Source organism: Balaenoptera musculus, chromosome 15 (assembly GCF_009873245.2).
Source record: "Balaenoptera musculus isolate JJ_BM4_2016_0621 chromosome 15, mBalMus1.pri.v3, whole genome shotgun sequence".
Taxonomy (NCBI): Eukaryota; Metazoa; Chordata; class Mammalia; order Artiodactyla; family Balaenopteridae; genus Balaenoptera; species Balaenoptera musculus.
In genome coordinates, this window is record NC_045799.1 from 47675586 (window position 1) to 47687598 (window position 12013).

Here is a 12013-nt window from a genome sequence, read left to right on the forward strand (position 1 = left end):
CTCAAGCTAGCATCAGTAACACAGGAGCCTCGGCGTCAGGTTCCAGGGAGTCCTGAGCAAGAATGGTCGGGCCCGGAAGGGCTGGAACGGAGTCCTGGATTTCTCTTCACCCCCAGCCTCCACTTGCCTCTGTGTGTGGCTGCATCCTTCTCTTTGAGCCATTGGCCCTCCCCCTTCCCCACCACCCTCAGAGACAGACACAAGCACGGTTTGGGCTCAGTGTCCCATGCCCCCTACTCACACACACACCCCAGTTTGATCCACTGGGCCCTGAGAGGTGGGGTCATATTGGGCAAATATGGCTGACACAGATCACCTCTGTGGATGAGGGAGGTGGTTTAAAGAATTCACCGTGGGCTGCAAACGTACCCCCAACATGCATCTGTCAATACAACAGACCTCCTGCAAAGGAATACCTAAGGAGCAGCGTTAGGGCAGGAACACTAGGATAATGGGAAAACATGCCCCAAATCCCCAGGTGCTAACAGAAAAGCCTCATGACCCAAGCCCATTTATAAGAGAAATACAGCCCATCTAAATGATTTGCTTCTAGCGGGGATACTGGAGGAGATGGGATTTCTTCTAATGGTGTCTCTGTCGAGTCGAATATGGTTTTTGTGACAAATGTATTTTCCATCGCCTTGAGTGCTGCTGCCAGTGGGGAAAGCAGGCGGGAAGTTACAAAAGGTGGGTGAGTCATCTCCCAGTGAACACTCCCCATCCAGCTGTTGCAGGAGAGGCTTGTATTCTCTCTCTGTCACCCTATGCTTGCTGGGCTGTGATACATCCCAGGCCCAGGAGCTTTGTCAGGTGAGCCCAGGCCCAGAAAGATTCAGCGTGAATCTCCCAGTTATCCAATGCTGCTCGGCAAAACAGTGACTTAAAACAACCGATCAACTGTTTTGCTCACAAATCTGCAGTTTGGGCAGGCTGCGCTGGGACAGTTCATCTCTGCTCCACGTGGGGGCCGGACCGGGTCGCTGTAATATGACTCACTCCCATTATTCCCAGGCGGGGCTCCTGTCCGCTGGGAGTTCAGCCAGGTGTGGCCAGGTGAGGCCAGCGGCCTTGCCTCCTCTCCCCCGGGCGCCCCCAGGCTACTGGGCTTCCTCACAGCATGGCAGCTGGGTTCCCATAGCAACACCCCAAGAGGCCGGCGTCGAGAAGGAGCAGCCTGGGTCTGAACACTGGCACCGCAGCACTGCAGCTGTACTCTCCTGGTCAAGCAGTCACGGAACCAGATTCAAGGGAAGGGAACAGAGACCGTATCTCTCAGTGGGAGGAATACCAAAGAATTGGGGGCCTTGTTTTAAAATGACCACGGCTACTACGTATAGGAGAGGTAAGTGTGGGAGATTAATCCTGGCAGGGTGAAAGCTTGGCTCTGCCCTTCAGACACAACTCCCCAAGGTCACATCGGCCTCTTCCCGCAATCCCACCCCCAGCCCATCCCCCTCCTCTACCCTGGGGATCGCAGCAGTCCCATCCCACCCTCACCCCCAGCCCAGCCCCTTCCACACTCAGTGAGGGCTGAAGGCTGGACAGGCCCACTGAAGGCTGAGCACTAGCGGGCAGGCTGTCGGGGGAGGGATCAGAGGGGTGAAAGTTCAAGGGGAAGAGCTTTCTCAGGCAGCCCCGAGTGTGCAGCCCAACGTGGGGTCCCCAAGGGTCTCAGGCAAAGGTCCCACATGGGTCGCAGGAGCTGGGACAGACCAAAGAGCAGAGAAGCTACAGCTCCAGCCCAGCATGAACTCTGGACGGCTCAGATCAGGGGTGAGCAGACATCTTCTGGAAAGGGCCAGATGGTAAACAGCGTGAGGTTTGCAGGCTACCGATGGTCTCTGTCAGCTGCTCCTCTTTGTTCTTCTAAAACCCTTTAAAAGTATAAAGCCCACTCCTAGCCTATGGCCCATGCGAAACATGACGCCAGCAGGATCCGGCGCGCAAGCCCGGCTTAGCCCCTTGTTCTTCCCAGTGTGGTCCAGTGGCCCAGCAGTATCACCCGGCAGCTCTTAAAATGCAGAATGGCAGGTCCACTCCAGACTGAGGTAAGTCCTTGTTTAGACCCCAGCTTCCCCCTCCTGTGCTCCCCACGTGTCAGCCTGGCTAAGGGGAGGTCCTCTGCTTCGGCCTGTGCCCGGCTTCCCTCCCACTACCAGGGGGACAAACCAGACCGCACAAACAACAGCAGGGGGGTGATTCTTCCTCTAAACATGATGAAAGCAGACTCTCCTCTGGCTTCTCCCAAGTTTCCACCAAAATGTCTATGAAGACACAGAGAATGTGGAAAATTCACGCCACCACCGTCACGGCTTGAGAACCATCTGCCAACTGTCAGCCCTCTTCCCGCAGAGGCGGCGGGCTCTGCGTCCCCTGCCTGGGACCCTGGCCTCACCCCAGGGACTCACTTGTTAACAGAGGCAGCAGAGATGCGGAGTCACTTCCAGGCCAGGTGGGAAAAGTCCTGCAGCTCCTCAGGGTCCTCCTGGGATGCTCACCCTGGGAGAAGGGGGCAGGGGTCGGGGGTGAGGACAGCTGCCATCTAAGAAGTCAACCGCCCTGAGACCCCTGAGCTGAAGAGGCCGCCAGCCCAGCTCAGCCCCCAGGTGGCGGCGATGTGAGAAGGCATCTTGGACTTGGCCCAGGTAAGCCCCCAGGTGTCTGCGGCCCCAGCTGACATCTGGTGGAGGTGGGGTGGCAATGGTGGAAAAGGAGGAGTTTCCTCTGGGCTATAAGCAGTCTGTGAGGAAATGGCTGCAGAGACGGAGGGATAGTCACACCCTGGAAGCCAAATGCCTTGACCTCCAGCTGAGTTGTAATCAAGAAGCCCCCAGAGACAAAATGAGTCTTCCTTCTGTTACGGAACCATACCTGGTAAAAGTCAGTTTAGTGACACCAGGGCTGTGGTGAAGGAAAATACAGCATTTATTGCAGGGCGCAGAGCAAGAAGTACCCAACCCTAAGCTCAGCCATTAAAAAGAATGAAATCATGCCATTTGCAGCAACATGGATGGACCTGGAGATTATCATACCAAGTGAAGTAAGTCAGACAGAGAAAGACAAATATCATATGATATCATATCGCTTATATGCAGAATCTAAAAAAAATGATACAGATGAACTTATTTACAAAACAGAAATAGAGTCACAGATGTAGAAAACAAACTATGGTTACCAGGGGGAAGGTGGGGGGAAGGGCTATATTGGGAGTTTGGGATTGACATGTACACACTACTATATATAGAATAGATAACTAATAAGAACCTGCTGTACAGCACAGGGAACTCTACTCAATACTCTGTAATGACCTATACGGGGAAAGAATCTAAAAAAAACAAAGAATGGATATATGTATATGTATAACTGAATCACTTTGTTGTACACCTGAAACTAACACCTCATTGTTAATCAACTATACTCCAATATAAAATAAAACTTTTTTTGAAAAATCAAGAAAAAAAGATGAGTGAAGACTGAGAGCCTGGTGGTGTGCAGCCGGGGGATGGGCGCAGCTCTTGGGAAGACTTGGGGATTCTGGTGACAGGACCCTTTCTAGGCACCCACAATGTGAAGTGGTCGCTAAAGAAGGCACAGCCAGGCTTCAACCTGAAGTCCGAGGTGTCTGCCTGCACAGATGCTGTCAGACTCCACCCAGGTGGCCTCAGAGCCCCCTCACCATTTGCTGTGGGCTGAACTGTATCCCCCAAAGTCCAGAGGTTGAAGCCCCAATGCCCAACGTGACTATATTTGGAGATGGGACCTTTAAGGAGGTGATTAAAATGAGGCCATTAAGGTGGGGCTGTAGTCCAGTATGACGAGCATCGCTATCAGAAAGGAGACCCCAGGGGCATCAGGGCGCAGAGGAAAAGTCAAGTGACAGCCCTGCCGGGAGGAGGGGTGTCCGCAGGCCATGGAAAGAGGCCTCACCAAAGCCAACCCCGCTGGCATCCTCATCTTGGGCTTTCAGCCTCCAGAACGGTAAGCAAACAGATTTCTGTTGCGTAAGTCACCCAGTCTGTGGCATTTCCTTGTGGCAGCCCTAGCAAACTAAGATGCCATTTCTGTGCGCCCACCCCCCCTTCGGGACCCTACGCTTCACTGGTCACACCTGGGACCTATGTCATCCAGCGCCCTTACACTTCGGGAACCACGACCCGCATGAGAGTTTAGATGCCCGCCCTGGTGCAGGACGCTCAAGCCCTGCTCCCTGGCCTTGAGGTGGGACAAACCCTTGGTGCGGTTCCCCCTCCAGAACCACCCAGGGGCTCAGCCTGAGACTGGGGCTCCACCTGAAATTGCACCCTTATCCCTCACCAATGTCTCCCCCAGAGTCCTGCCCGAATAAGACACTGGCTCACAGCTCGTCATCTCAGAGGCTGCTTCCCGGGAGCCCCATCCAAGACACTGGCTCACAGGACGTGTCCACCCAACGTCCTAGATTCAAGCCACCTCGACACCCGCACTCCACGTCCTACTCACCCCCGATGGGAGACAAGAGGGCGGCCCGGCTGCCGGCTCAGACTCCGGGTTTCTGACTGCTCACACTCTCAGCCGTGTCTCTGTACCAGCAAACGCCTCCGACCTGTTCTTTGAAGCTTAGCAAGGGTATAATTGCTCGGGTTCCCCTCCTGGTCCCCTCTCGGATGTCAGTAGAAACAACCTGGCCTGCTCAAACCCCCCTTCAAGGGCTGTGCCCATTCTTGGGGACCCTGCTTTTTAAGGGACCCTGAAAGGGGGTTGGGGAGGGAACCCAAGACTTCACAAGGAGCCTCAGTTTAGCTCCCCCCAGAAGCACACCCTGAGACGAGGACTCCTGTGCAAGCACTTTATTTAGGAGGTGATCCCAGGAAGCAATGTGGGGTGCGTGATATAGGGAAGCTGGGAAGAGTAACTTGTGCAGCAGGTCACGGCTGTGGCTGCCTGCAGCTCCCCCCAGCCAGGGACATCTGAGGAACAGGGGAGAATTCACCCCAAGCTTTCCACCCAGTGGGCGGGGTCGCTGAGGAGTTTCTACAGCAACTCCCATCCCAGAGAGCAGTCCCTTGTGAGTTGAGGGCTGTTCCCAGGGGCTGTGCCGGTGGGCACAGGTGGCAGACAGGTGCCCACGGCCACGCAAAGCCCTCGAGTACTGAGATCTGGAAGAGGGGCTGCAGCACATGGGCTGAGGGGACACAGCTGGGGCGCGGGCGGCATCTGGTACCTGAGGGATGGGTTTAGGAACTGACATTGTGAAGCCAGGAGATAAGAAGACATAGGTGGGATCTACAGTCAGGAAATTCGAACTAAACATCCTGAGCTGGACAAGTCACTTCCTGAGCTGGACATCCTGAGCTGGACAAGTCACTTCATTTCTCCAAGCAGCAGTTTCTGCATCTGAAAAGTGTGGGTTAAAAATAACCATCTCAGGGGGAAAGTCTGAGTGATAGCAGGATGTTTGCCTGGTCTCAAAGCATCTCCCACGAGACACGTATGCATTACGAGGGGAAAATAGCCACTTTACAATGGAGAAGCCTGGCAGACAGCACTGAAAGTGAGTGATCAAAGTTTTCCCTCCCCGTAATGAGACAGATCAGCGTCCCACGCTTCCTGGCACCACGCACTGAGGAGATGCACCAGCACTTCTGTACATTCCTGCCAAAAATGCACAACTTGAGTCTCATCATGGGAAGACATCAGAGGAACTCGGAATGACGAACATTCTACAACATAATTGGCCTACACTCTTCCAAAACGTCGAGGTGATGAAAGACAAAACGTCTGAAGTCTGCTCCCGACTGTGGGAGATTTAAGGGACCTGACAACTGATTACAGTGTTTGAGCCAGGATTTTTTTTTTTTTTCCTGCTACAAAGGATGGAAATTCAGTGATGCCTACCTACATAATAGTATTCTATAAATGTTCAATTTCCTGATTTTTATAATGGGGTAGTGGTTCTATAAGAGGATTTTTGTTTTGGAGAAATATACTCTAAAGAATAAAGGGGTAAAGAATAAAGGGGCAGAGGGGTATTGTGTCTGTAACTTATTCTCAAACAGTCGGGAAAAATATTCTTACACCTCTTCTGTAGATGTGAGATTGCATCAAAAGTTTAAAATTAAAAGAAAAACAGTAACCACCTCATGGCAGTGCTGCTGTTTTTTTAAAAGGTGAAGCCATTGCAACTCCTCCCTCTACAGAGTGCACCCCCCCCAACCCAGAGACTCCTGCATCCTTTCCCCCTGTCACTCCCCTCCCCCCAGCACTCCCAGGACCTGCTCCACCCGCTCCTGCTTGTCGTTCTGCCTCTAGGTCCCTCCCACCCTCCATCCCCACCATGGCCAGAAAGACTCTTCTAAAAGGCAAATCTGACCTTATTTTAAACCTTTGCATGCCTCCTCCTCGCTTATAGGGCAAAGTCCAGACAAATAAGACCCTCTGAGCCGGGCTGCAGCCCATCCCTCCACTACCTGCCCTTCCTTGAGTCCAGGCTTCCACAGCACGAGATGACCAGATGACCGGGTGACCAGATGGCCCGATGAACAGATGACTCACCATCCTCTAGACTCACCAGGCTGTTTCCCACCTCCAGTCCTTGGGACGTGCTATTCCTTCCTTCTGGAAGACTCTTCCTCTCTTGCCCACAAAGCTTTCACCAAGACCCCCTTCAGCATCACCACCCTAGTCTCCCTGACCCACCGGCCCACGCCCCACACAAAGCCAATCATCCCTTCCGCCGCACGAGCATTATGCCTCGGCTTCCTCCACAAACACACCTGGAGCAGGTAGGAGTCTCAACCCCCAACTCAGACAAGTGTTAGAGGATTTTTTTTAACATCCCAGCTCCCTTCCCCCTTGAGGACAATAACTCTTCTGGCCTTTTCTATACCGGCTGACCGTTTCCTCGGTGGACTCAAGCCCCAGCTGCCCACAGTGGCGGCAGATTTGATGACAGGCTCTCTGGTGGTTGCTTTCCCTCCCTTGCACGACCTCCTGACTCCCCTCCTGGGGTGCCCTTCATTGCCCAAATGAAGTACTTGCACTTGATTCCTTATCTCAGGCTCATCTTCTGGCGGAAACAAAACTAAGGCCAACAACATGTCTCAGTGATGTTAGTCCCCTCCTTCTGTCCACATAAACTGATGACCATACAACCTGGCAAGTTCCCCTCTAATGCTTTAATCTAATGGTATAATACCAGGGGACTCCTCATTTCCTTTTCTATTCTAGCTCTTTTGGGAACAAATGAGGCGTAAAGGAAAGTACACGCTACTGTCCTCATATTCGTGGGTGTAAAAATCTTTCAGATTTTGCATTTCAAATTTGAAAATATCAAGAACAAGGTACCCACCTTCTACACTCCAAGGGCTGAGATTAAAAAAAAAAACAACTATTAACATAGTGCGTGAGTTCATCTTGGGTGACTTTTTTTTTAATATACTTTATTTTTAGAGTTTAGGTTCACAGCAAAATTGAGTGGAAGGTACAGAGGGTTCCCAAATACCCCCTCCCCCCTCCACATGCCCAGCCTCCCCCACTATCACCATCCCCCACCAGAGTGGTCCATTTGTTACAATTGATGAACCCAAATTAACACATCATAATTACTCAAAGTCCATAGTTTACATTGCGGTTCACTCCTGGGGTGGTACATTCTATGGGTTTGGACAAATATGTAATGACATGTACCCACAATCATAGTATCATACAGAATAGTTACACTTTCCTGAAAATCTTCTGTGCTCTGCCTCGCCATTCCTCCCTTTTCCCTAACCCCTAGCAACAACTGATTTTTTTTTATTGTCTCCATAGTTTTGCTTTTGCCATAATGTTATATGATTAGAATCATACAGTATGTAGCCTTTTCAGATTGGCTTCTTTCACTTAGTAATATGCATTTAAGTTTCCTCCACGTCTTTTCATGGTTTGATAGCTCACTTCTTTTATTGCTAAATAATATTCCTTTGCCTGCATGTACCACAGTTTATTTATCCATTCACCTACTCAAGGAAAACTTGGTTGCTTACAAGTTTTGGCATTAATAAATAAATCTGCCATAAACATCCATGTGCAGGTTTTTGTGTGGACATGACTTTTCAACTCCTTTGGGTAAATACCAAAAATGAAATTGTTGGGTTTTATGGTAAGAGTGTGGTTAATTTTGTAAGAAACCACCAAACTATTTCCCAAAGTGGCTGCACCATTTTGCATTCCCACTAGAAATGAAAGCTGTTGCTGTGCATCCTTGTCAGCATTTGGTGTTGTTGGTGTTCAGAATTCTGGCCATTCTAATAGGTGCATAGTGGTATCTCATTGTTGTTTTAATTTGCATTTCCCTGATGACATAAGATGTGGAGCATCTGTTCATAAGCTTATTTGCCGTCTGTACATCTTCTTTAGTGCGGTGTCTGTTCTGCTTTTTGTCCCATTTTTAACCTAGTTGTTCATTTTCTCTTTGAGTTTTAAGAGTTCTGTCTAAGTTCTGGACAAGTCTTTTATCAAATATGTCTTGCAAATATGTTCTCCCAGTCTGTGGATTATCTTCTCATTTTCTTAACTGTATCTTTCACAGACCAGAAGTTTTTTATCTTAATGAATTCCAGCTTATCAATTATTTCTTCAACAGGTCTTGCCTTTGGTGTTATATCTGAAAAGTCATCACCATAGCCTCAGCCGCTTAGATATTCTTCTATGTTATCTTTAAGAAGTTTTATAGTTTTGCATTTTACATTAAGGTCGATAATCCATTTTGAGTTAATTTTTGTGAAGGTTTAAAGTCTGTGTCTAGATTCATTTTTTTGCATGTGGATGTCCAGTTGTTCCAGCACCATTTGTTGAAGAGACTATCTTTGGTCCATTGTACTGCTTTTACTCCCTTGTCAAAGATCAGGAGACTATATTTATATGAGTCTATTTCTGGGATCTCTAGTCTGTTCCACTGATCTAACTGTCCATTGTTTCACCAGTACCACACAGTTTGATAGCTGTTGCTTTATAGTAAGCCTTGAAGTCAGTATCAGTCCTCCAACTTTGTTCTTCTCTTTAAATATTGTGTTGGCTATTCTGAGTTCTCTACCTCTCCACTCTCCATATAAACTTTAGAATCAGTGTGTTTGTTAGTATCTACAAAATAACTTGATTAATATTGTCTTAAATCTATAGACCAAGTTAGAGCTGACATCCTGACAGTATTGAGTCTTCTTACCCATGAATATGGAATATCTCTCCATTTCTTTAATTCTTCTTTGATTTATTTCATCAGAGCTTTGTCATTTTCCTCATATAGATATTGTACATGTTTTGTAGATTTCTACCTCAGTATTTCATCGGGGGGGGGGGGTTAATGTAAACGGTAATGTGTTTTTTAATTACAAATTCCACTTGTTCATTGCTGATATAGAGGAAAGCAATTGACTTTGTATATTAACCTTATATCCTGCAACCTTGCTATATAATTGTTTATTTTCTTCAGGAGTTTTGGGGGTTTTGTGTCTGTTTTTTTGACAAGTCTTGTGGATTTTCTAAATAGATAATTATGTCATCTGAGAACAAAGACAATTTTATTTCTTCCTTCTGATTTGTACACTTTTTACTTCCTTTTCTTGTCTTATTGCATTAGTTAGGACCTTTAGTACATTGTTGAAATGAATTAGTGAGAGGGAACATCCTCCTTGCCTTATTCCAGTCTTAGTGGGAAAGCTTCTAGTTTCTGACCATTCAATATGTTAGCTGTAGGTTTTTGTAGATATTCTTCTCCAAGTTGAGGAAATTCTGCTCTACTCCTAATTCACTGACTTTTTAAAATCATGAATGGGTGTTGGATTTTGTCAAATTATTTTTCTACGTCTATTGATAAGATTATGTGATTTTTCTTCTTTAGCTTATTGATGTGATGGATTACATTAATTGAGTTTTAAATGTTGAACCAGCTTTGCAAACCTAGGAAAAATCCCACTTGATCATGGTGTATAATTCTTTTCATACATTGCTGAATTTGATTTGCTAATGCTTTTTGAGGATTTTTGAATGTGTGTTCATATTAGTTTATAGTTTTCTTTTCTTGTAACATCTTTGTCTGGTTTTGGTATCAGGATAATGTTGGCCTCATAGAATGAGTTGGGAAGTATTCCCTCTGTTTCTGTCTTCTGAAAGAGAGAGTAGAGAATTGGTGAAATTTCTTCCTTAAATGTTTGATAGAATCCACCAGTGAACTGATATAGGCCTGGCACTTGTTGTTCTGGAAGTTTATTAATTATTGATTTCATTTCTTTACTAGATAAAATCCTATTCAGACTGTCTATTTCTTCCTGTGTGAGTTTTGGCAGATTGCGTCTTTCAAGGAGTTGGTCCATTTCGTCTGGGTCATTGAATTTGTGGGCATAGAGTTGTTCATAGTATTCTTATATTATCCTGATAAAGTCCATATGATCTGTAAAGATGCCCCCTCTTTCATTTATGATATTAGCAAATTGTGTCTTCTCTCTCTTTTTTTCTTAGTCTGGTTAGAGGCTTACTGACTTTATTGATCTTTTCAGATAATCAACATTTGGTTTCATTGATTTTCCCCCATTGGCTTTCTATTTTCAATTTCATTGATTTCTGTTCTAATTTTTATTATTTCTTTTCTTCTGCTTAATTTGGATTTAATTTGCTTTTCTTTTTCTAATTTCCTAAGGCGGAAGCTTAGATTATTCATTTTAGATCTTTCTTCTTTTCTAACATATGTATTTAATGTTATAAATTTCCCCCTCACCACTGCTTTCACTGCATCCCACAAAATCTTCAAAATTGTATTTTCATTTCACTTAAAGTATTTTTTTAAATTTATCTTGAGATTTCTTCTTTGATTTATGCATTGTTTACTCTCCAAGTATTTTGAGATTTTCCAATTCTCTGTTATTGGTCTTAGAATATATGTTGCATGATATCTATTCTTTTAAATTTGTTAAGGTGTGTTTTGGCCCAGAATGTGATCTATGTTGGTGAATGTTCCACATGAACTTGAGAAGAGTGTGTATTCTGCTGGTGTTGGATGAAGTAGTCCACAGATGTCAATTATATCCAGTTAACTGATGGTGCTACTGAGTTCATCTATGTCCTTACTGATTTTCTGCCTTACGGATCTGTTCATTTCTGATAGAGGAGTGTTAAATTCTCCAAATATAATAGTGGATTCATCTAGTTCCTTGCAGTTCTATCAGTTTTTGCCTCATGTAGTTTGATGCTCTGTGGTTATGTGCATGAACATTAAATACTGTTGTGTCTTTTTGTAGAATTATTATGTAATGCCTTACTTTATCCCTGATGATTTTCCTTGTTCTGAAGTCTACTCTGTCTGAAATTAACACAGCTACTCTCATTTTCTTTTGATTAGTATTAGCATGGTATACCTTTCTCCACCCCTTTACGTTTAGTCTATATATAGACCTTTATATTTAAAGTGGGTTTCTTGTAGACAACATATAGTTGGGTCTTGTTTTTTGATCCACTGAAAATCTCTATCTTTCAATTGATGTATTTAGACCATTGATATTTAAAGTGATTATTGATATAGTTGGATCTACCATGTTTGTTACTGTTTTCTATTCATTGCCCTTCTTCTTTATTCCTATTTTTGTCTTCCACTCTTTTTCTGCTGTTTGTGGTTTTAGCTGAGCATTTTGTATGATTCCATTTTCTCTCCTTTCTTAGCATACTAATTATACTACTTTTTTACTATTTTTTAGTTGTTGCCATAGAGTTTGTAATGTACATTTACAACTAATCCATGTCCACTTCCAAATGACACTATGCTGCTTCATAGGTAATGCAAGTACCTTACAATAACAAAACATTCTTAATTCTGCCCTTTTATTCCTTGTTTCATTGTTGTTATTCATTTCACCTTATATAAACTCAATCATTGGCTATGAACTTTACAAGTTCTCCTCAGTTTTTTTGCCCACCCTTTAGGTGATACAGGGTGGCTAGAGAGGGCTGGGGTTTGGTATTTCCCTTCCCCCAGTTCATTTAGGCTCTCATAAAACCCCAAAAGATT